Source organism: Ischnura elegans (genome assembly GCF_921293095.1).
Source record: "Ischnura elegans chromosome 13 unlocalized genomic scaffold, ioIscEleg1.1 SUPER_13_unloc_3, whole genome shotgun sequence".
Classification (NCBI taxonomy): Eukaryota; Metazoa; Arthropoda; class Insecta; order Odonata; family Coenagrionidae; genus Ischnura; species Ischnura elegans.
In genome coordinates, this window is record NW_025791659.1 from 447,218 (window position 1) to 470,892 (window position 23,675).

A 23,675-nucleotide genomic window follows, 5' to 3' on the forward strand; every position below is an offset into this window, starting at 1 on the left:
AGGTCTTCAACTGCGAAAATACAATTAAAAGGCATTGTAAAGGTCAACATTACCATCTTAAATGATTGCTACCCATTAATGAACCCAACCATTCCGCAACTTATGCGTATGATGAACTGGCCCAAGTTCTTAAACTACCTTACTCTGACAAATAAAAAATTCAAATATTGCTAAATAAGGCTTGCAACAGCTTTAAAAAGGAGATAAGATTTGGCCGATTATAAGTGAAAGTTCTGCATCGGCAAAGGTCTGCTTTGAGTAACTTTGTACTTCCTGAAGTTTTTGTGAAAATTTCAAATTTTAATAACAAAGAAGCAGTCAATAAAATAGTTTTAGTTATTGCAAACCCTTTTAGTCGCCTCTTACGACAAGCAGGGATACTGCGGAGGTATTCTCAAATCCCCAATCCGCAGGGAATTTTTTCTTAAACAATTACTGCTTCATAAATGCTCACCCAATGAAAAGTGATACCATTTTATTCTCAAGGTCATTTAAAAGCAACTAAGGTTGTCATTTGTGGAACCTCATAGCATAGAAATACTTTTAAATGACTAATTCACAATACACATGGTAGTTACAACTGATAGCAATATCGATCACATGACTTGCATGAATTCTTTTCCAATGTGAGGTGATGCACTTTGAATGCATGTTAGTCAGAATCATGTGCAGATTGCTAAGGAATAACCACGTTACAAGGAAACATGGCATGACACAAAATAGTTACTTATATCTTCACCTTTACTTGCCTTCAGTTGTATCACCACTCCCTTGGTAGAAGTCATCCTGTAAAAGAAAGTTGCCCACAAAGATGGAAGTAATGTAGCACAGTTTTAATAAGGGGTATTTAGAGAAGCACACATGAAGGCGAGATTTCTTTGTTTATTACAATCAATAAACACTTTATTAGCAAAATAAGCCAATGGTTGTTTTCTTTTGGGGTGTATTGTGTAAAAGAGTTCAAATGAAGACCACTTTATTTTCTTTCACAGCCATTGCTCTCCTATTGTACCAAACAATGAGGTAGGACAGCAGTGAAATCGAGAGATGCACACCATGGGATTCCTCTCTTGATGATAAGTTGTATGCAGGCAGGGCAGGAATGCTTCATTATCATTACAGCCAGCCTCTGCTGCCCATGGATTGAGATGAATGCCTTCTGCCTCTGCACTTCTGGGTTAACATCCATACGTCACTTCACAGCCTCGAGTTGAGCCTCAGGTCACCTCTCTGCAGTGTATTCGAACAATGTTTGGATAGACAGAGGGAAGAGACCTCCTGTTACCCTAGTTAGCCTCTGCTCTGCCTTTCACGAATCTCAGGAAATCCAGCTGAAACGTCAAAGTAAATAATGCAAGACAATAATTAGACAAACGAGCTGGATAAACTAAAAACGATTTCCTTAAATATGGCATGGCCAAAAAGGGTTTAAATGATGATGATACCCATTAAGCATATTAGGATATTTAATATTTTTCTAATGTAGGTATACCACAGTTCGAACAAGTTAAGATCCTACAGGTAATTTTACAGCTGACACAGATTTGACTACACAACCACTGACCACTTCTAGCCACTGCCTAGAGATGGCACTGATTTGTGCAGTAGGGGCCGGTCATCAGAAAACCTTTTTTGGTAATTCAAAGTTTGACATATGGAAAAATGTAGCCCGAGGAACCAAATGAACAGAAAAAATTTTGTTCCTGTTGACACCTTGCAGTGATGCCAGGGCCATTTGTGCCTAGCTTAGGACACCCGCAACACATAACCTCTTCATATGCTGCTTTGGTGATAAATGTTCTGATTTAAATGTTTTTTTCAGCCAATTCTGCACCAGTCATGCCTGAAATTGTTGAGGTAGGTGACATAGATCCAATACCAACTGTTTTTTATACAAACACCGATATTATAATGCAAAGAAACGTAAAAAACTTTGAAAATATGTTACGGGACATATTATCTTAATAGGGTGGTTTCCTATTATTTTTTTATTGCCTTAATCGAAAGATTATTACTCCTGGAGTACGTATTTCACGCTTTTAGATTTTTAAATGACAATATCTATTTTTTGCGATAAAATGAAAAGTGAAAATTTACACGAGAAAACGCGACGCTCAAGTATGAATGTCGGGAAATATCTCCGTACGTCATATTTCTGGTTCCCCCTCCTGCCCGGTGAGGTGACCTTGAGGCGAGGCTTAGCGCTGATACGTCGCAGGCTGCCAGCGGGTAGCTGAGTACCTTGCTGGAAGGTAGCGCTTGGCTTAAAAAAGGTTTATATTAACGAAGAAAACTTTCCGACCTTAGCCAGTTTTAATAGGTTATTATTAAGACATGTTTCCCTGAGCTCTGTGCCTCATGCATGCATTGGTAACTTCAGACGATGTAGAACTCCTATCCTCTCGTGTAGAAACTAGGTCCCTGTGATGTCACGTGGAGTGGAATCGCATGGGCACCAATCTGGCCTTTTTCAAATGAGGATAAAATTTGACCCTTGCCATTTGTCTAAACCGGTATTTCAATAACCAAATAATTTGTGCATTATGAATACACTAATGGTGGGTAATGAATCGCAATCAATGACTTTCGTTTTCTTTGATGAAGGAAACTACCCAATTATATCTGAATTAAAGGCAACTTACTGTGCTTGTATGGGCATGATCACACTAATATGACCCTTCCGCTTACATAGTACACACAAACAATTATTCACCGTCCTCCAATTGCAAGAAATTATTCTTCACAACTGTTTGTTTCTGAATTCAGCCTCATATTTTGCAGAAATATAATCTTCACAGCTACAGCAACAGAGGATATCATTTCCAATTTAAAAATAATGCACGTGAAATTCTGATGTCTGTACATGCAGGTAATGAGCCACTTTAAATAAAACCACTTTTCCACAAACCTTATATCCAGCTCATCCTGACGATATGCAACACCCCTATTTTCGTATGCGGAGCTGGAAAGCATATGTTTAAGGAAGTACCGGCTACTTCAACCATTTACTGCTGGAACCTAATGTAGGGAAAATCTACCACTTTAAGAATCTCTTGAAAATTTTATGCACTCCCTTTTCAGAAGCTTTCTCCCACCGACAGAAGGCAGAGGTTTGCACCCATCCTAAGGCTGGGACCCAACTCAGGAGGACAAAGATCCCCTCCTTTCCGAGTCCACAGTCTCAAGTGAATGAGGTGGTCGTGTTTCATATAAGCATGTACTTGTTGCTCCCTTTGATTTTGGAAAATATAAAATTAATTCCCTACATTTTTATGAGTAAGAAGAAATTTCAAACTTAGTCCAAATGTTCATGCTAATGGATTTAGTATATTTTTCTACTCCACATCGACTGATTTGGGACTAAACGGACTTCCTTTGATGTCAATACTAGAACTTCACTTGAAACTCTCAATCCTCAATACCCTCATGCCACAAAGTGATGCAGTGACTGGTCAAGCCAACGCACTCTCTCTTTTGGCGTCAGCCAAGCCAATATTTCTCTCTCCCGTCTACCACAGCTTGCATGATCTACTTCAATGCTTTTTGTTGTAGCGATATGCCTGGACAACAACTGCTGCAATTCCATCAACCTGATCATCACTGGTCCTTCGACACATCAATAAATATTGTTTAATACGATTTTTTGTGTCAACCCTGTCCCTGCGAAGGCCGTCTTTCCACAGCTTGAATTTTCCAACACTTAAGGTCAAAGTCCATGTTTTCACAGCTTGAATTTTTCTAAGCTGAAGGCCAAAGGCTGTGTTTACATGGCGTTGCAGTCAAGCATGCCAAGTGAGTCCCAAGCACAATTTGGGTCACTAGGCGCGAAAGGTTCGACCGTTTCCTATTGTCCTTGTTTATCTCGGCCCATTCAGGCACTTCCCACAAGTCTTCCCTTCCCGCACAAGTTCCACTTCAGGTGCTCATGGTCACTTAATTGTATGTAACTTCGAATAACTAAAAATGTACATTCTGCATTTACTGAAAATCAATGCCAAGAATGACATTCTGGATGTTCTACTGATCGGTCACAAATTTTAACCCTTTCGCACCGAATGCCTCACCTGTGCGGCGAGGATTTTCTTCCATAAGCAACAGATGCCACACCAGTGCGTCCTGAATTTTCTTATCCTAACCAACGAATGCCACACCTGTGCGGCACAGGTCAAAAAAAGTGAAGTGATGGACACAATAGACCCACGGGCGCCGTCGCCCCTCACGATCCGCCTTAGCGCTCGCCCAGTCCCATCTTCGGCCGCTCAGGTTGACCCTTTCCTATCCTCTCCACGCGGTCAACTACTGTTATTTTCAGTGTGTTTTCAAAAAAAATATTTGTAGCTTACTTTTGAAATTCAATGCTAGAAATGAATTCATCTTTTTTTTGCTGACCACATGGAAACTTCAAACAAAATTCTTATGTTAATCTCAACGGAGTTATAGAAGCACTAGTAAATACATTAAATCCGTCTAAATCAACGTTAGAACTTCGTTTAAATTTCTGCACGCTCAGAAAAAACACAAAATACATTTTGAATGTAAAAAAATCAGTGCGAGCAACAAATATTTGAATATATTTTGCATTAATATTTTAGCCAGTTGACAGCGAACTCGTGCCAGGAAGGGGCTTTTAATCCTTCTAGGGTCTGGGACAGAGGCCGAGGAAAGGGGTCGGCGCCCTCTGAGTCGGGTCCAAAAATGGTTAGGGAGGGAACCACTGCCTTCAGTTGACATGAAAACCCTTTGTACAAGGGAGTAAAGAAAACTTTCAAGAGGCTCGTATTGAGGAAGAATTTCCCTGAACCAAGGTCCGGCGCGAAAGGGTTAAACAGAACTCTAGCTTTCATATTATCAGAGTGCACCATCACATGAACAAATGTTGGAGTCGCTAAGGTTAGATGTTTAATTTTTATTTTTAAACATTACCAGTATTTTTATAGGAGCGACATTGTAATGATTTACATGCAAAGATATACATTACTCTGTTAGCCACACTCCAAGTGTAGATTTGTAGTGAAGTTTGATAAATATCCGATTAATAACTCCTATGAAGAAAAGCCCTCGCAATGTAATAAAATATGATTCTCTCAGTGTGACACGCAACCGGCTATACAAACATTTTAATCAACTTTGATTATCATCTAACCTCCATATTGTTCAACTTGTTTTGTATAAACATATCTATATAAAATTATGAGCATTGAAAAATTACAAAATTTTATTTATTTTTGATGAAATAATATTTTGTCGTAAAATAATTACAAATACGATTTACTCATGGTTTTGGGATAACTTTCTAGAATTATAATGAAAAAACTTCAGATGGGTCGAATAGCAAAGGGTCTAGCCGGTTAAAATTGCGAAAAGTGCCCCCCGATGTTTGGAAAAAAATAAATATACACTTGAAGTGCATCACAAATTATGTGTTTCCCCTATATTTCAGTTTGGACAACTATGGATTATAACCCCAAAAAAATTGAAAAACGGTTTTCATTTTTTTGACCATATCTCCAGTTTTTATTTTTTTAATGTTGTTATCTTGATTTTAAAAAGTAAAAACAAAAACTTTCTACCACCATGATTTTATTTTTCAAAATTTTGAGTTTGAAAACTAAACTTTTAAATAGTTTGAAATATTCAAAATTAAATTTAAAAATTTATGAAAGAGTTGACACGCCGAAAAAAATGTATATTGTTACCCCTACATCAAAGTATATTCCTAATGTCGTGCAGATTTTTATAATTGGTGGAACACAGTGAAAAACACGAAAAACTGCTTTGCGCCATTTGCATCAACGTATTCCAGGAGGAAATTTGAATTGATTGTTGAGAGCAACGATTGCTGATCAGTTTGTATACCATTTTCCTGAACTGACTGCGGCTGACCTTGAGCGTGCTCGCAACCCACCCACTCTTCTAGCCAATCACAGAAGAGCGACAGGAGAAAGTGTGCAAGAGCCCGCAGTCTCTCTCCGAACTCCGTGGAGTGCACATCGCTCTCCAGCTGGCAGTGTTGCCAAGCCGAATCTTTGGAGATCGCCGAGCGCTCGTTCTGCTGCCCCCGAAAGTACCGTTACTCCCAAGGCTGGCAACACCGGTCGACCGGATGGACGGGAGCGGAGGGGAAAAGGGAAGGGGATGGAGGGGAAGGGAGAGGTGGAAGGGGCAGCGCTTCCCATTGGCTACTTTCTATTTTCCACCCAGCCGCCTTCAGTTCGGGAAAATGGTATAATATTATTGATCAAGGCTACAAATTAGCATAAACAATTCCCATCACATTTAGATTACTCATAATTACTGGTTATAACCATACTGCTAAGCTTTAAGTTCTTCTCCAAGCTTCGAGAAATACATTGAATTCATCTCTCCTGGCTTTAATATGCAGCTTTGGAAATCAGCCAAAATCCTGGCCTGGGTGAATCAACATAATTAAATCAAGGTCTATAATCAGTACACCCATGTCTCGTATAGCGCAAATTCATTCCTCGGGGAAACATTGCAATGCAGTGTAGCCTAATCAAAAATCTTAAATGCTCTCGTGATAAAACGTGACCTTGCATTTAAGTACACACGAAATTTCTATCATTTTACGCATTTCATATATATTAATCAAAATCCATTGCTGTGCAATGGCCAAAAGTATTACTCGTCATTGGGTCCAGAGTAATTTATCTGGTCTACTTAACAGAATGATAATTAGTAATTTAGATCGTTAATTAAGCATGGGGCTAGTGGAAATGGATTTTTTTTTCAGCAATATGGTTTGAGACGTATGTTTGCCCTCATAGGTTATTGGGCGATTGACTTCCAGGTAGAGGGTCTATGCTAAAGCCTAAAGGTCATCGGTATTCACGGGGGAGAAATGGAGCGGTGTCCGAGTGGCGCATGAATAGCATCAACACATAAAAGGGTCCGCTATGAATTCTCAAACACAATGGCTTCGTTCCCTCCCCGCAAGTAGGCCTTCTGCGACTCAGAAATACAGTTCAGCAGTGGAAGGTGATATAGATGGAGCCATACAGAGTAAAAACCAAGAGAATATGGCAAAAAATAAGAATGCGTGTAGAAAAATCAAGAATTTATCATGAAAAACTAAAAACCTAGAAGAGGAATAGAAAGAGGTCAATTGCTTTGAAAATGGAGAGCGTCAAAGCGATATTGCGCGGAAGTCTAAACGCACGATGCCTTATTCTGAATAAAGACGAAGTTAAAACATCAGTGACCTCAGCCGCCAACTTCAACCAAGCAGTCTACACATATGGAAAGTTCATAGTGAATCAGTACAAAAAGACAAGAGTGGTAATCGTTCCGAGACGTTTAGTGAAAGCTCAGGTTGGTTCCAGAATTTCAACGGCAAGCAGGTATTTTCAGTGCCGCGATATCAGTTGAATCTGCAAGTGTTGATAGCACAGTCACCACAACATTTTCTGATGAACTCCAAGCTGTGATTGAGAGTGACTCCTTTCCCCCTCGACTAGTGTTTTGTGTTAACGAGACGGTTTATTTTGGAAAAGAATGCAATCTCGTTAATTCATTTTCAGGGAAGGAAAACCTGGGTCAGGTTTCAAGGCATTTAAAGACTGTTTCACGTAGCTGCAAATGACTTGGAGGACTTCAAATTAAAATGATTTATCATTCATAAACTTCACTAGCTATGAAATGGCATTCTAAGTAGCATTTTCCTGTCATTTCGATGAGCGACAAAAGGGCCTGAGTTAAAAAATAGTTGTTTTAAATAATCGTCAACAGCCGGCAACGCATTACGATCCCCTGAGACAGCAGATGTTAGTCCACCCTCAGGACAGGAGGGAATTTCAAAAGCACGTAAGAATTTCTTTAAACGCAAATGAAAGTCTTTGAATGTGTGCATACTATCTTTAAAGATGTTTTAAACTATAAAAATTATATATAAATAATATTTTCTAAGGCTATTTATGGGAATACAGATGTTTTAGAGGAAATTCAATACCCAAGACCTATGCTACCAGGAACGCATCCCTATCTTCCCAATGTTGAAATGCTCTTGTATAACGCAAATTTGTATAGGGCAAAGACCCCAAGGAACGCATCCCTTACGCTATACGAGACATGGGTGTACATGGGAGGAGTGGACTGAGCTGATGAAAATATTGACAAGTAACAAGAATTAATCCATGGAAAGAAATGATACTCTTCCTTCCATTAGCCTTCCGTTATTTTACTGCTGGCTTTACAAAATGCTTGGCAATTGCATAAAATAAAAGATGTGAAGCCAATGGATCTTCTTGCATACCGTCGCCGTGTGGTCTGTCACTACATAGAGACATATGGTAATACTGCTGAGCCTGGTGGGATAGGGAGACCATCTATGAATCCTAAACTTGACTCAAATCATGACAGCTTGAATCATAGGATAGGAAAGCAAGGAAAGCAAATTTGCTGTGTCCCATGTCACAAAAATAACACTTTTTAATGTAAAAATATGCAATTTATAATTGCATGTCAAGTGTTCACCTGGATATCTCTCTTAATAGTACGCTACCTTGGCTTGACAAGGTTCTAACTGACCATCAGCTGGTTTTGAGAAAAACCTTGTCAAATTTTTAAACTGCTCTATTGCTATTATTACTAGGAATTTATTTTTGATTGTTGGCACATACACTAGTGATCCACTAGATACACTAGTAATTATTACTTTAAGAAAATATGTTATTCATTTTATTTTTATACAAGTTTATATGAGTAATAAAATAAGTAAAATGCAGTTAGAACCTTTTCACACCAAATATTATTTTTTCCTCCTTGCTGTTGGAACTTTGTCACTGTTCTAAATCTGTTATTATTTTACATAGAGGAATAAAAACCGGTGCAACACATAGAGAAACATAAACTTAGCTATCTTGAGTGAAAACACCAAATTTTGCAAAAATTTTAGTTAGAACCTTGTCAAACCAAGGTATGGAGTTAGTTAATAACTGTCTGAAACTAATGTTTTGCCAGTTACCATTGAGTTCCTTATAGTAGTGGATTTACCTAGTATTCCATTTTTAGAACACCTCGTAATTAAAAATTGGCAAAAGATACATTGTCTTTTTTCTTTCACATATTGTTCTCATACGTACTTTTATCTACAATAGGTAAAAATCAGGTTAAAATTTGCATTTTTCAAACCTTCGGCATGTATGGAATTGAACACTCACCTCTCGAAAAAGCTGCCATCCATCACACCGTGCTGGAGAAGGAAAGGTGTGTCTAAATCCCCCCCTGGAAGGGAAGTCAGTAATGAGAGAAGCAAGCAAGCATTCCATCACCACCTCCATCCCCCTCTGATTAAGGTGGACACCGTCGGGACGGCGACGATTACCTTTACCCATATACCTGTACGGAAGAAGGAAAGGAAATGAAAACAACCTTAAGTGGGCATTGGAAAAAGCATATGAGAATGAAATACTAACCTCTCAAAAAATCTTACGTCTACCCCACCGTGCTAGAGAAGAAAAGGAGTCGTAATATCTACGACCCGGAGTCCCCCTGTAAAGGAAGTCAGTTATGAGAGAATCGGTTAACGTCAGGCAGCATGCGTGAATTCGAATACTGTGTAATATCTTACATCTGTTGTACCGGTGTAGCCACCGTCCCAGCGCCAGTACGTGCCTCCTGTATATTACATTACTCCACATAGCTGGCGCTGGAGGTATAGTAAGAAAGGTTACTCCAGGGGCCAACACCCGCAGCTTCATGATCAAGCGATGTATGTCGGCTCTCAAGGTGCGATATAAGCAATCCTGGATGAAGGGGGAAAAATAATACATTATTCTCCATGAGAGAGGAGTTGGAGTCCGCTGACGCTCTCTTTCACGGAAAAGTGGAAATAGGAACACTTACATTACGGAGGTCGTTCGACCCGATGAGGACGATCACAGGCCTCACAAAATATATGTGGTAATCCACGAGTCTCCTCAATTGGATGACTTTCTGCCCCGATACACACAAGCCGATGCGGGCAGGGCGAACTGTTGTAAGAAATCACAGGGGATGAATATGAGGAGAAATTATTGGAGAAGGTATTTCATCATAGTATGAGTATGTACTTACCTCCCTCCAACCGCCACCCCAAATGCGCACCCAAGCGCACCATATGGGAGTCGCCCAAGAGCTGATGTCCGAACATCACTGGCCCTTCCATGGTCCGCTACTAAAATTATAATAATAATAATGATTTATTCGACGTTAAACACAATACAATGCAATAGTCTTCGTCAAAGTCAATGATATACTAGAGCTAAATAATACAATTCTGAGTACTGCATTCATGAAATTCATTCATAGAGTAGAAAGCTTGGCTAAATATCCACAGGTGGAGACAACGCTTAAACTTGGGTAATGAACAGTCTCTGGCCTCTCGAGGTAGGTGGTTGAAAAGGCACAGTTATATATGGTCAAAAGACTCGGTTGTTGTTGACAGCCTACATTGAGGCTGAAAGAGATTATTTTTTAGCCTAGTGTTATGATGGTGAACGTCACGACCAGTTTTATGGCTGTCCAGGTTCATTTTTACATTTATAAGACATTTAATTATATATTGACCATACAATGTCATTATGCCTCGGAGAGCAGCAGGGTTTGCGAAAGTTCACTAAATGCTTTCCTTTGCATTGTTTGTGTTGTCGAGACGCGAATGACGTTTGCATGCGACCTAGCCCCCCCTTTGTCCTCCACCGCTTCCCCCACTTCTAAAAATAAAAAATAAAAAAGATGAAAGGTAATCCAAAAAGCATTTTACATATCTCATGGAGAAGCAAAAAAAGGGACACATACGGAGAAGAGAAATTGCAAAGTTTGCCTTGCGTTCTCGCGGCATTGGGAAGGAATGGGTTAGCTGTTGCAGTGGTACAGTTACAATCGGTTTGGGACGATATGTCACAAGAACTAATCTAACTAACTATGTGCAAAACATGGGGAAACAGTATTGGAATTGACATTCTTGCGAAAACGTCACTCATGCTGACAAATTATACCACCGTACGCTGTTAGATAAAATAATGAAATCACCCTACGAGCAACATCTAGGCTGTTTGGCCAGGTGTGAACAATCATGAATATGCAGCATGCAGTTGGATTCCCACTTGATTGAAAAAACGTCATGCATGCTAACGAGTTATACTGCCACACACTGTTGGAAATGGTGATATTTTGATGCTATCCCTTCATTTTGGAATTTTTTCACCAGCCTCTATTTAAATAATTTTAAGAAAATCTACAATATAGATGTCATTGTGATTAATGGTTACTTGTGTATCCATCCAATACTTCCATTGTAGTTGGCAATTGTAGTGAAAAATTTTCATCTTCTATTTATAGAAATGGAAACAATTGCGCAGCGGTAAGGATATAATGTGAAGTGGTTCAGTTTGGGGCGTTAGCAAATAATGAGATGGAAATCCTATTGGGTTGGGGTTCCAGCACGGGAAGTGAGTCGCTACTGTTAAATAAACCAAAATAAGAGGGGCCCTACCATAGCCGGCATTTGGGATTGGAGTAAAGGAGGAAATGCCACTGGTTAGAGAAGGCTTAGTACTTGCTCATTGAGACGTCAATGACGCACAGTCTCAAATCGAAAGAAGCTGGAAAAAAATTATAATATCGTAATTTCAAAAATGAAATTTGGTAGCAGATTTGAATCACTTGAATCCCGTTTCGGCATTATTTTTATGCTATCCCTTTATTTTAAAAATATTTGAGCTATTATTCAAACAATTTTGAGAAAAAACCTATAGTATAGCTGTCATTGCGACAGGCAGTAAGTTGTGGCTAATGAAGAACTGAAAACAGTGTCACTTTTATGGTAGAACATACATAAGTTATAGATAAATGGCATGAAGGAACTAACAACATTAAATTGACTAGATTCGAATCCACGACCATCATCATAGTCAGCGAGATGCCGAAATCGGAAAAAATACTCACACTTATATTTTTGGTATCCAATTATTTGATTAATCACACTAGATGAAATAAATTGACCGATACAAAGGGCATTGAGGAGAGAAATGTTTCAATTTCAATAATGGTCACTTACATGTACCACTAAAACGAATTTTAAAACAATCGTCATCCGATATCACCCTATCTGACTCAATGTCACTCTGTAAATCATTGGCTGTTGAAAAAGTGGCTATTTTCTACATGAATCGATATATAAGTTGAAGTTAATAAGGTTCGCAAAATATGACTGCATAATTCTCAATATTCTTGTTACTACAGAGCTTCAAAGTCCACAAAAATCACTTAATTCTTTAGCGCTACGAAAACATCCGGTGACGTCAGAGAGCGAGTAAGCAGATTCGCTCCATGGCAATAACAAACAGAAACGACCATAACAGAGGCTCACTGAAGCCCTGCCCTATCTGTGGGAAGAGGTTCAAGACGCAAATGGCTCGCCATGTACAGCACCTTCACCCTGATGTGTTTGCTAAATGCCCTGATGTGTTTGTCTGGGGACATATCCCGTAGCCTCTCACGCCTCGGGATAGAAGTTATCCCTTGAGGGTCAACCCTCCAGGAGGCATGCAGAGTTGGTGAGGAAAGAGGTAATGAAACATAAGTGACGAGTCGTCCTCCGTGGAGACATGATATTTCTTCATAATTTCATAAATGTACTGTTTCCGATAGTGGGAAATTGTTTAACCCTTTCGAGACGGTGGAGTTTTCGTCTTAGCATGACTGCTGTACTGAGCCCCAAGAGACTCTTCTTTCTCGTGGTACGGAGCATATTTGGAGGGCATTCGTTAATAAGGGTCTCACTGAACCTTTATCGACACCTCCACACAGGGACTTCGCATTATCTCGGACTCTGAGAGTAGTTGTACTCCCTCCTTTCCGGGTTTACGACCATACTTCAGCATTGGTTCGCGGTCAACTTATGTATTGCTTATATGTATTTAGCAAATGGATAATAGTTGCTTGGACGTAAATTGCAGGCTTTGCATTGTATTCCTCATTTTTATCTGAGCATTGTCAAATTTTAAACGAAGTTCTAAGGCCAGAATTTCGATTAAAAATTGTATTTACACATTTAAGGCCATTACTACACATGTAACGCAGCAACAATTTCCATGTTAATGTTTATACATAACTCGAAATATAAGTTAATATTTGTCATGTTTTGTTTATAAATTGTAAACGCTTCTCAGAAGACAAATAATTCTATTCTTAGTGTATATTTCCTGAGAAATTAACAAATATTTATTTCGAAATTTGACTGTATAAATAATTGTATGACCGCTGTCCCTTACCGCTGAGAGGGGTTATAAGGGTCGCGGCACCTTCTCCCGGATTCCAGGAGTTAATCCTAAACCCAGAAGCCTTGGGTCTGGAGGCAAAGATGTCGTAAACCCACGACCGTCCTAAAAGGGGGAGAGGTAGAAAACGTATATATACGGCTTTTGTTCTGCTGGCCGGGAAAATCTCACACGTATATATACGTGTACAGTAGGGAAAAGGTTAAGGTTTGCAAAATATGAATTTATATTTCTCAATATTCTTGTTTCTACAGAGCTTCAAAGTCCACAATATCAGTAAATTCTTTCACGCTATAAAAACGTCCTGTTATGTCAGAGTGTGGGTAAGCAAATTCCCTCCATGGCAATAAGAAACAGTTAAAACCATAACAAATCACCTACGATGATACTGATTCATAACATTAAGTGTGTGTCAAAAACAGTTGCGAATGGCTTTTAAGACTTTACAATGCACACTGGCTTTTTCACAATTTCACAATGGCTGACTCGGACTTCATGAAGGCGCATTCTAGGAACATTTTGAAGGTAGATTAATTCATGGTCATTTATTTCCAGAAATGAAGATTTTGCTGTGCGGAGTTGAGGAGCCGGGAAATTGAAACGTAAGATAAATTTAATGAACTATCTCGTATGGTAGTAATCTAGAGCTCATTTTGTAAATCATTCAACTACTCTCATTTACTCATTGCTTTTAACACATTGAAACCGGCCACTAGTTAGAAAACCCCACTGAAAAATCTAGCCATTTCTACTAAATTTGAAATTTTTTTTCAAAACATTAGAATCAAAAATATTTGTACTGATGTGTATTTCAATAAAAATGGAATATGCTCTTTTTTAGAACAATCAGGGGCTTTTCTAAAACAAAATGGTGGAGACATAAGAAATTCCCTAATTTTAATATTAAAAGTGCTGCAGGTTAGCTGCTTATTATATTCATACAAGTACAATCAATGACTTAGGAACTACTTCGAGGCATAACCCAGAAAATGGCCACTTTAGCAAAGTTAACAAAATCGTTATCTTTATCGCAGAAACATGGTTCAAAGACGAACAAGATTGCTTTAAAAGCAGGAGTGCAATGAAAACAATCATTTCTTGATGATGGGATGGACTGATTGATTTTCAAATTGCTGTCAGAGCGGTCAATTTTGGGGAAGGAGGCCCCCGGCTGGGAGGGTTGAAGATAAGGCCCAGCAAGGGTGAGCTCATCGAGGAAAGGGTCCCGGATTAGCAACCTTTTGGATTGCTTGGGCGAATGTGCGTGGTAGGGAGGAAGAAAAAGTACGTTCACCGCAGTCTGCCGTGCCAACATACTAGATACGTTCATAGCAGTGAAAGGGTTGAAGATAATGAAACATACAAGTAATTGATTTTTTTGCGCACTACTAATTTCCGCTGATAGCTTTGGATTTGAGAAGAAAAGTCTCGCACGTATTTCCACCATTTGTGGTACCACTACCTGCTTTTGGAATGTCTATTATAAGACCCAATCATGTCCTGAAATTCTGATGCAATTCTTCGCGAAAAAGGTTTGAAATTACAAAACTAGATTTAAAGAAGTGCCAATTTTCCAGTCCCACTGACTTCATACACATTTTGTTAAAAAGTGACACTTTCATATGCAAAAATCAACAACACTTTCAGGATGAAATATTAACAAAATTTTAAGTACCGTAGACCATAACATGAAGGTGTAGAGTAAGAAATTTTTGGGCACGGTTTTATGATATAATCACTGAAAACCACAGATCTGCTGGTTTTATTCTGGAAAAATACCACTTTTTCAACACCTTATTATGAAGGAAGACACCACATGGTGGTCTGATAACACAGGCCAACAAAAAAAGGTTTTTTTTTTTTTGGAGCCGGGAGTTTTTGAGCTGGTATTTACAATATGCGTGGTGTTGAATCCAAATATGTTATCTGTTTTTATGTAACAGCTTTACTTTTTTAGATACCGCAAATTTTATGATTAGAGTCTTTTAAATATTTGATATTATTCAGAAATTTTTTTCAAATTCAAATCAATTTATAAAAAAAACTAATTCATAACCACTATGCAGTATTTACTTTGAAAATCACCTTTTTACCTTTGAGAAAGGGGTTGGGGAGGATTTGGCGTGTTATAAGAAGGGGAGACAGGCGTAGGTACAGGTGGAGACAGTGGGAAAAGATCCAACTAAGGGATATGGAAATCCGCGGTGGAAAAGGACCCAAGTCATAACTGTGGAATAATGACTGTGGAATAATAATGATTTAATTGCTGGGTTAAAACATTATTGCTGAGTCTCGGGAGAACGGGAGAAAATCACCTTACCGCCCCTTCATGTTAAACTAGGCCTAATGAAGCAATTTATAAAGGCTCTTGACAAGGATGGACCATGCTTCGGCTACATAAGAATAAAAATGCCACAGATAGGTATAGAAAAACTTAAAGCTGGAATTTTTGATGGGCCACAAGTCAAACAACTAACAAAGGATCCTGCTTTTGTCAAGTCAAAGAATGAGATTGAAAAAAACAGTTGGCTTTCATTTGTTGAGGTAATAAAAATTTTTCTTGTTTTCTGAGGAAAAAAAAAACACAAACTGAATCACAAACTAAAACGGTAGAATTATCTCGAGCTGGTAAACAATATGCTGTCTAAGTTTAAATCACTAGGATGTAATATGAGCATAAAAGTTCACTACCTATATAGGCGCTTTGACTGTTTTCCTGAAAATTTAGGCGACCAAGAGAAAAAAATGGTGAAAGATTTCACTAGGAAATCAAAACAATGGAAGATCGCTACCAAGGAAGATGGGGTAACCATATGATGGCAGATTACTTCTGGTGCTTAAAACGAGTGTTTCAACAAAGTGCACGCAAGAAAATCACGCAAAAGAAGCATTCGAAGTGTTGAGTGACATTTTTTCGTCTTTTCTTTTAAATTGTGTAATTTCATTAAAAATGTTACTATTTACATTCAATTCTATTTTAAAACTATTGTAATTGTAGGTGATTTAACATTCCTATACATAAATCAAGTCTTTATATTTAGTGGGTTTTATCATTTATGTAATTATCCCAAATCGTCATATTGAACATCTTTTTGCATAAGTAACAACATATCTGTATCTTGAAAACTAGAGCTGATAGGAAACAACAAATATCATATTTGGATTCAGCACCCCAATTACACTTGAAATCACCTTAAAAGCTCCGGCACCAAAACCACTGTTGACCTGTGTAATTTTTACAGAGCAATTACCGTATTTGCACGAATCTAAGACGAGGTTTTTTTCCCTCCCAACTCATGCAGAAAAGAGGGTTCGTCTTACAATCGGATGCGAAATTCTCGACGTCAATCGGGTTGCATAATTTACGCCGGAAAAAGCGTGGTCATATGAGTTTGCCACCTGATAGCTATACAACGAAAAATCAACGTCAAAATAGATGAGCAGTAAGTTAGCATAATTAATTTTGCGTTCAAGTAAAAAAAAATATTTCAGTTTTGGGCAGCAGGCAAAGATTCGGTGTGTGCTCATCAGTCGCCGCGGCGCGCCGGGTTCACTTGTGCCTTATTCGCGAGATTGCCTGCTTTTCCTTTGGTTCGGCTCCATTTTAGATATAGCTCAGTCAACTCAAAAAATGATCGCGTGATTGGTTACAATTTACCTAAATTGTAACACTAAAGCCTCAATGTCGCGGAATAAACTGCTACAAAGTCGTTGCATTTTTCTCAGAGCAACGGTAAGAAGGCAACATGATTTGCCTCCAATTAGAGAGATCGATTCAGTTGGCATTAACCGTGCCTTTCAGAGTATCACGATGGCAGAGAATATTCATTGCAATGCCGCTTTCAAAAGAAAAGTTATACCTCGGAATCCCGATCCATCGTTCCCGCATTGACCATTTCCCGTCGCGTACGCCGAACGCGATAGGATCAGTTCCGAACTTCACCTCGTACGAGTGGTTCCCTACTTTCTAGGGTGGCTTGACTTCAAACTACGGGATGTTTTCCGTGTGGGTTTAATAAAGTCAGGTTTTATTTTCACCAGTTTAATTTTATTCGTATTCGGACCATGGCCCCTGCGAAGAAATATTCCTGTAAGAAATATTACGCGCTAAAATCTAATCATAATTACGCGCCAAAAAGCCTGCGTTTCCTGGGACATAGGCAACCTAGCCAAACATTCCCGCATTCATATCTTATTCGTATCGTTATTAGGAAAACTTTTTTTCCCAAGCGTAATTCCAAAAAAGGGGGGGTCGGCTTAGAATCGTGTTCGTCTTAGATTCGTGCAAATACAGTAATAACCTTTTAATATAAGGATTAAAAACTCCCAAGTTCATCCCATGGCTGGTAGTGGCTAAACGATAAATTTTATTGCTCCATGTGAAATGGCAGACAAACTTACCCATATTTTAGGTCTGGCTGCCGACACAGGAAGCTACACCTCTGACGGTCTCCATCGTATCAGGCTGACCAGGATCCTTCAAAGCTGTCTATTTCAACATCTCCTATCTGACACAACACCTCTGCTTTTCCTTGTGACCACACAGCTCGGAGCACTAGATAAGAAATGAATAATATTAGAACCAACTAAACTTATACAGAGTAGAAGTCCCTACTTCCTTGAACTAAGGGCTTGAGTATGCACCAAGCCATGGAAGAAAACTCAACATGTTATACAAATTATGCCAAAAACTTACTTTGCATTTCTTTAAAAACAAAAGTGAACGAGCAACACAAATGTAAATTCCAGTTGCAAAGGTCAAGTAGCTGCCATTCTAGAAAAAACATGGCAGTCGTGGGACTGCCGTTGGATGTGAAAACTTTTTATTTGAAAACTTTTTGACATGGATTGATGTTAAAAAATGTACAAGAAGCCTATGCAACAAACTGGATTACAAATTTAAACTCGGAAAAGCCAAGATACTAACAGAAATTCAAGAAAATAATTTTTATAACTACTGCTTAGAACAAAATTGACAGAGTAAGGTCAACACTAAACATAGCAATTCTTTCTGCTTCAGAATATATTTTCATGCATGACGAATGAGCAAATATAAAACTCTTTATTCCCCTCCCTTCGTTAACAGCGAGGCAGTGACGATTTTGAGGTGACGGTCACGCAAGTTCAGTTTATTTTACCAATCTGAAAAAAAGTGCGCCAGTTCAAAGTTAAGAAGTTTTCACTACAAAACTGTTATGCAAGTGTTTCCTTTTTTATATTTCTTCAATATATAGTCGTAAACACTCATCAAATTTTATGGCACAACATTCGAATAAGCTACTCAAATTGAACGCATAAAAAAAAAATCGAGTCACAAGTACACGCCTTTTACCCACCTACAAAAGCTCTCAGTGTGACATAAGAAGTTTTCACTTCAGAAGTGTTACATTACAAATATTTACACATGCAAAATTATTGTGTTGTAAATATTCAGTATCGATTTTTATTGGATATTTTTTTCGATCATTTAGTTACCACCATAGCTGAGAAATGTTAAGATAAATTGGATCATATACCAATACTTAAGAGGTCCGTGAAAGTGGTTTTATTTTTCGCTTATATACGTGCTAAATGAATGGTAAATAATGGTGAATGATAAAATAAATGATAAATAACGGTTCAAGAACGTTAAAAAAGTGTGACATAAGAAGCTTTCACTTCAGAAGTGTTACATTACAAACATTTACACATGCAAAATTTTTGTGTAGTAAATATTCAGTATCCATTTTTATTGGATATTTTTTTTCGAGCATTTAGTTACCACCTTAGCTGAGAAATGTAAGATAAATTGGATCATATACCAATAATTAAGAGGTCAGTGAAAGTGGTTTTATTTTTCGCTTATATACGTGCTAAATGATTGATAAATAATGATGAATGATAAAATAAATGATAAATAACAGTTCAAGAAAGTTAAAAAAGTGTCACCATAGGCGACAAGTTTGATGGACTCACAGAGGTATTCAACTAAGCCTCCAAATCCAGGATAATCACCTCTGGAGTCTCCCCCAATTTCACTATATCCGTGTGCTTAAATATGAAACAAGAATAATGAGAGACATTATCAACATATGTTTGCACGAAGATAAAACAAAGAAGTGGGGTAAAACCTGGGAACATAATAAAAAATTTCTTTCCTAATCTGCTATTCACTGAAGTTATGAACTCACCCGTGGCAGTTGTGATCGTGGGCCCCGTCCTCCGCAGACGTCTCAGCGTCCTAAAATTGTAAACATTAAATTGCTCGGAATAAAATATGTTTCCGAGTAAGGAAACAGTGGAATTTGGGTGATTAGCATGGACTAAATTAAGTATCGGTCTTGTCTAATATCGAGTGAGAACAAATGGTCGACTCACATAAATAGGTCAAAGCCTGTCCACCTCCCCGTTCAAAACAACTGGTGCTTCCTCCAAATGAACGGAATCCGTTTCCTTAGACATGAAAGAAACAAAAGGGAGACCTTTTACACTAATGTTTTTACAAATGAAGAAGTGGGATAAGTAACAAAGTGGAAATTTTCTTATCTAAATCTGCTATTCACCAAAGTTCTGTACTCACCTGTGACAGTTTTGATTGCAGAGACCTATCCTCCACAGATGTCTCAGCGTCCTAAAATTTTGAAAATTAATTTAACGGGGATGAACTATGTTTCCTCATAAGGTTAAGGTAGAATTTGGGTGATAAGCATGCACTAAAATAAGTATCCCTCTAGTCTTATTATCAAGTGAGAACAAATGGTTGACTCACATAAATAGAGCATCCACCTCCCCGTTAAAAGCAACTGGTGTTTCCTCCATTCCAACTGAATCCGTATCCTTACCCCTGAAAGAAATAAAGAAAAAAGACATTTTTAACTTGTGTTTGTTCAAATGAAAAATGAAGAAGTTCAATAAAATCCAAGCACTTATTCACAACTCTCCTCTTCGATTTCTGCTGTACTCCTGTCTTTAACTCACCCTCACAGGTAATGGTGATGGTGGGGATCTCTTCTTCCTCGGTATATCTGCGCCCTAAAAAAGTAAAGCATAACATTTCCTGAGATAACCAAATAATATCAGATGTAAATTACAATACAAATTCATGATAAGGTATTCTTAAGTAGCCCATGGCTTGCCACTTGCCCTTTCGAATGTGCCACAGGCTACATACAGAGTGAAGAATAATCTGGGAAATGTCCTCCCTTGAAAAGAAAAATCTAGGTAAGAATTTCGCTAAAATTAGCACTCAAACTTTCAATATCATATTTTGAAACAGTTCTTCCTTTACCTACCTCGCAGCGTCGGAGGTGCCTGAAAAATATCTGGCGTCGCGGGAAGACTCAAATTTTCAGATGCAAGAAAAATGGTCAAGTCATTTATGTATCCCTAACAGAGGATAAAGAAACCCAAAGTCACAGTTTTGCTTATGTTGGTTCGGGAAAGTGAAAAGTTGAATTTGGATGTTTTCCATGATATGCAATAGGTATTTTCCTAGTTTAAGAATCAAATATAAATACAGCCTTAACTCACTGATTCTCCTGCCATCTGCCTCCTGCTGGTGAACCTCGACTCTGTCCTAAGATATGAATGAAGAATGAAGTAAGACATTTGCAACAGATGTTTGTATGATTTGAAAATGGTGAAGTGGAGTGCAAACTGTATACATATACAAAAACCTCTCATCTATTTCTATTTTTCATCCAAGTACTCCACTCACCGCAGGCCACACTGTCTCCTCCGCAGCAGTACCTTCAGAGTTCTGAAAAGGAAAACGTAACATTACAGGGCGTAAAGTAAGAAGTTACATGGGATACGAGAAGAGTGAGAGAAGTGTCCCATATACTTATAAAAAGTGTAAATAATTCATTCACTTATATCCGGGAGATTTTCAGTCTCCACCTCAAGGAGAGCTGAGGTATTACATGATGGAGGCGATGCAGTCGACTCCCCTACCTCTTCCGATGTCTCAGCATTCTGAAAAGGAAGACATAGCGTCAATGGGGATAGCGTAAACAATTTTCCACTACCTAAAACGACAAAGTATATTTATGAGAATATGAAAAATATCATGTGTCCATGGAGGACGACCCGTCACTTACCCCGTCAACATCCGTCTCCTCATCCACCCCGCATGCCTCCTCGAGGGATAACCCCGAAGGGATAACCTCAACCCTGAGGCATGCGAGGCTCTCCCTTGTTTCTTGAGGGGAGTCTCTCCATACTGCACAGAATACATTCAAAATAAAATGCTCCGGGTACCTGCTGATACCTTTAGATACCAGGCTGGTTACTCCCCTGGAACATTTTTCTATAACATCCCTTCCGTGTTTTTTAATCACTGAAGGGTGCATCTTCGCGCTGAGAAACTACGGAACACGCATTAGCCACGTCCAACCCTTTGGACGGATGGGAGTGGAAAGACCTCATAATCTTATCTCATCAAGTTCAAAGTTTAGATTTACTGAATTCATAATAAATTTTATTAGCCTATGATTATCGTAATTATATGTCAGAGACTACAATTTTTGTCTGTGTATCATCAAGGAATCCGGAATTTTACATATGAGTGATGGTAGGTCAAACGTGTGAGATTAAAAGCTTTGATCTGTCCTATTTTGAGCTTAAATTTCTCAAAATTTGTTATAGATTCAACAATGACCTTCAGTGTATCGTATAAGAATTTGTATTCTATGGCATATAAAGATTCGTATTTTTCTTTCCAATTGCTCTTTGTTTCAATGCATTTTAAGACAAATAGGGCCTTTATATTCTAATTTGGGACACCTTTATTTCTTGAGCCACTGGAGATCCGAATTAAAATTTTGAAAATGCGTACTTGTAAATCAAATGAATTGTATACTCTGATTGGTAATAAAAATGTATCGAATATATATGCATATATATTTTTTTTATTAAAAAAATAGAGACACACTATAAATATTTTAAATACAATTTATAAATACAATAAATTTTTAAAAATGCAGAGATAAACTACACTTAATATTTTTTTTAAATACACAGATAAAATACAATAAATATTTTTAAAAAACACAGGTATTAAATGCAATAATTATTTAAAAAACATAGACATTAAATAAGATAAATATTATAATATAAATAACATAAATACAATTCTAAAAATTATGTGAATTCCTTTATAAAATTCATAGAAAATTAATCTGGGAAATGTCCTTTCCTGAAATTAAGAAAAACCTAGGTAAGAATTTTGCTTAAATTAGCACTAAAACTTTCAATATCAGAATTTGAAACAGTTTTTCCTTTACTTACCTCGCGGCGTCGGAGGTGGCTGAAAAATATCCGGAGTCGCGGGAAGACTCAACTCCTCCGACTCAAAGAAAATTTTGAGGTCATTAATGTATCCCTAACAGAGGATTAAGAAACCCAAAGTCAAATTTTTGCTTATACTGGATCGGGAATGTGAAAAGTGGAATTTGGATGATTTCCATGATATGCAATAGGTATTTTTCTAGTCTATCAAATATAAATTTAACATTAACTCACAGATTCTCCACCATCTGCCTCCTATCCGGGAACCTCGCCTCTGTCCTAAGATATAGATGAAGAATGAACTTAGACATTTGCAACGGATGTTTGTATGATTTGAAAATGGTGAAGTGGAGTGCAAACTGTATACATATAAAAAAACCTCTCATATTTTTCTACTTTCATCCAAGTACTCTACTCACCACAGGCAACGCTGTCTCCTCCGTAGCTTCAGAGTTCTGAAAAGGAAAACGTGACGTTACAGGGCGTACAGTAAAAAGCTTCATGGGATATGAGAAGTGTCCTGTATACTATAAAAAGTGTAAATAACTCATTGACTCACATCTGGAATATTTTGAGCTTCCACCTCGAGGAGAGCTGACGGAGGCGAAACTTCCACTTCCTCCGTTCTTCCGATGTCAGCGTTCTAAAAAAGAAAACATGGTGTCAATGGGGATAGCGTAAACAATTTTCCACTACCGAAAACGAAGAAGTATTTTCATGAAAATATGGAAAATATCATGTCTCCATGGAGGACGACCCGTCACTTACCCCGTCAAAATCCCTCTCCACCTCCACCCCGCATGCCTCCGGGAGGGATATCCCCGAAGGGATCACTTCAACCCCGAGGCATGCAAGGCTCTCCCGAACTTCCTCTGGGGAGTCCCTCCATGCTTGACCGAATGCACTCAAGATGAAGGGCTCCGGATACCTGTTTACACCTTTCGAAACCAGGCTGTTTACTCCCCGGGAGCATTTTCTACAACTTCCCTTCCGTGTTTTTTATACACTGAAGGGTGCATCTTCTGGATGTGGCGGACTAATTGCGTAGTATACCCTTTGCCACATATAGGGCAGGGTTTTGGTGTGGCCCTACCCTTATTTGTGGACACCATCTTCCATTTTATTTTGTTT

The 23,675-nt window shown here is 38.3% G+C and overlaps 3 long non-coding RNA genes across 3 annotated transcripts; all 3 read right to left on the reverse strand.

Annotated features, from left to right (window-relative positions):
* Positions 1-864: 864 nt before the first annotated feature.
* Positions 865-9,500, reverse strand: LOC124172894. Its single transcript, XR_006868316.1, has 3 exons — positions 9,432-9,500; positions 9,177-9,354; positions 865-1,331 (listed from the first exon to the last, which is right to left on the reverse strand). It is a non-coding gene; the product is annotated as an uncharacterized LOC124172894 (long non-coding RNA).
* Positions 9,501-19,168: 9,668 nt separating this feature from the next.
* On the reverse strand, positions 19,169-20,313 carry LOC124172995. Its single transcript, XR_006868329.1, has 6 exons — positions 20,235-20,313; positions 20,026-20,100; positions 19,837-19,887; positions 19,635-19,709; positions 19,448-19,497; positions 19,169-19,307 (listed from the first exon to the last, which is right to left on the reverse strand). It is a non-coding gene; the product is annotated as an uncharacterized LOC124172995 (long non-coding RNA).
* Positions 20,314-22,777: 2,464 nt separating this feature from the next.
* LOC124172811 lies at positions 22,778-23,192 on the reverse strand. Its single transcript, XR_006868280.1, has 3 exons — positions 23,104-23,192; positions 22,964-22,999; positions 22,778-22,823 (listed from the first exon to the last, which is right to left on the reverse strand). It is a non-coding gene; the product is annotated as an uncharacterized LOC124172811 (long non-coding RNA).
* Positions 23,193-23,675: the final 483 nt, after the last annotated feature.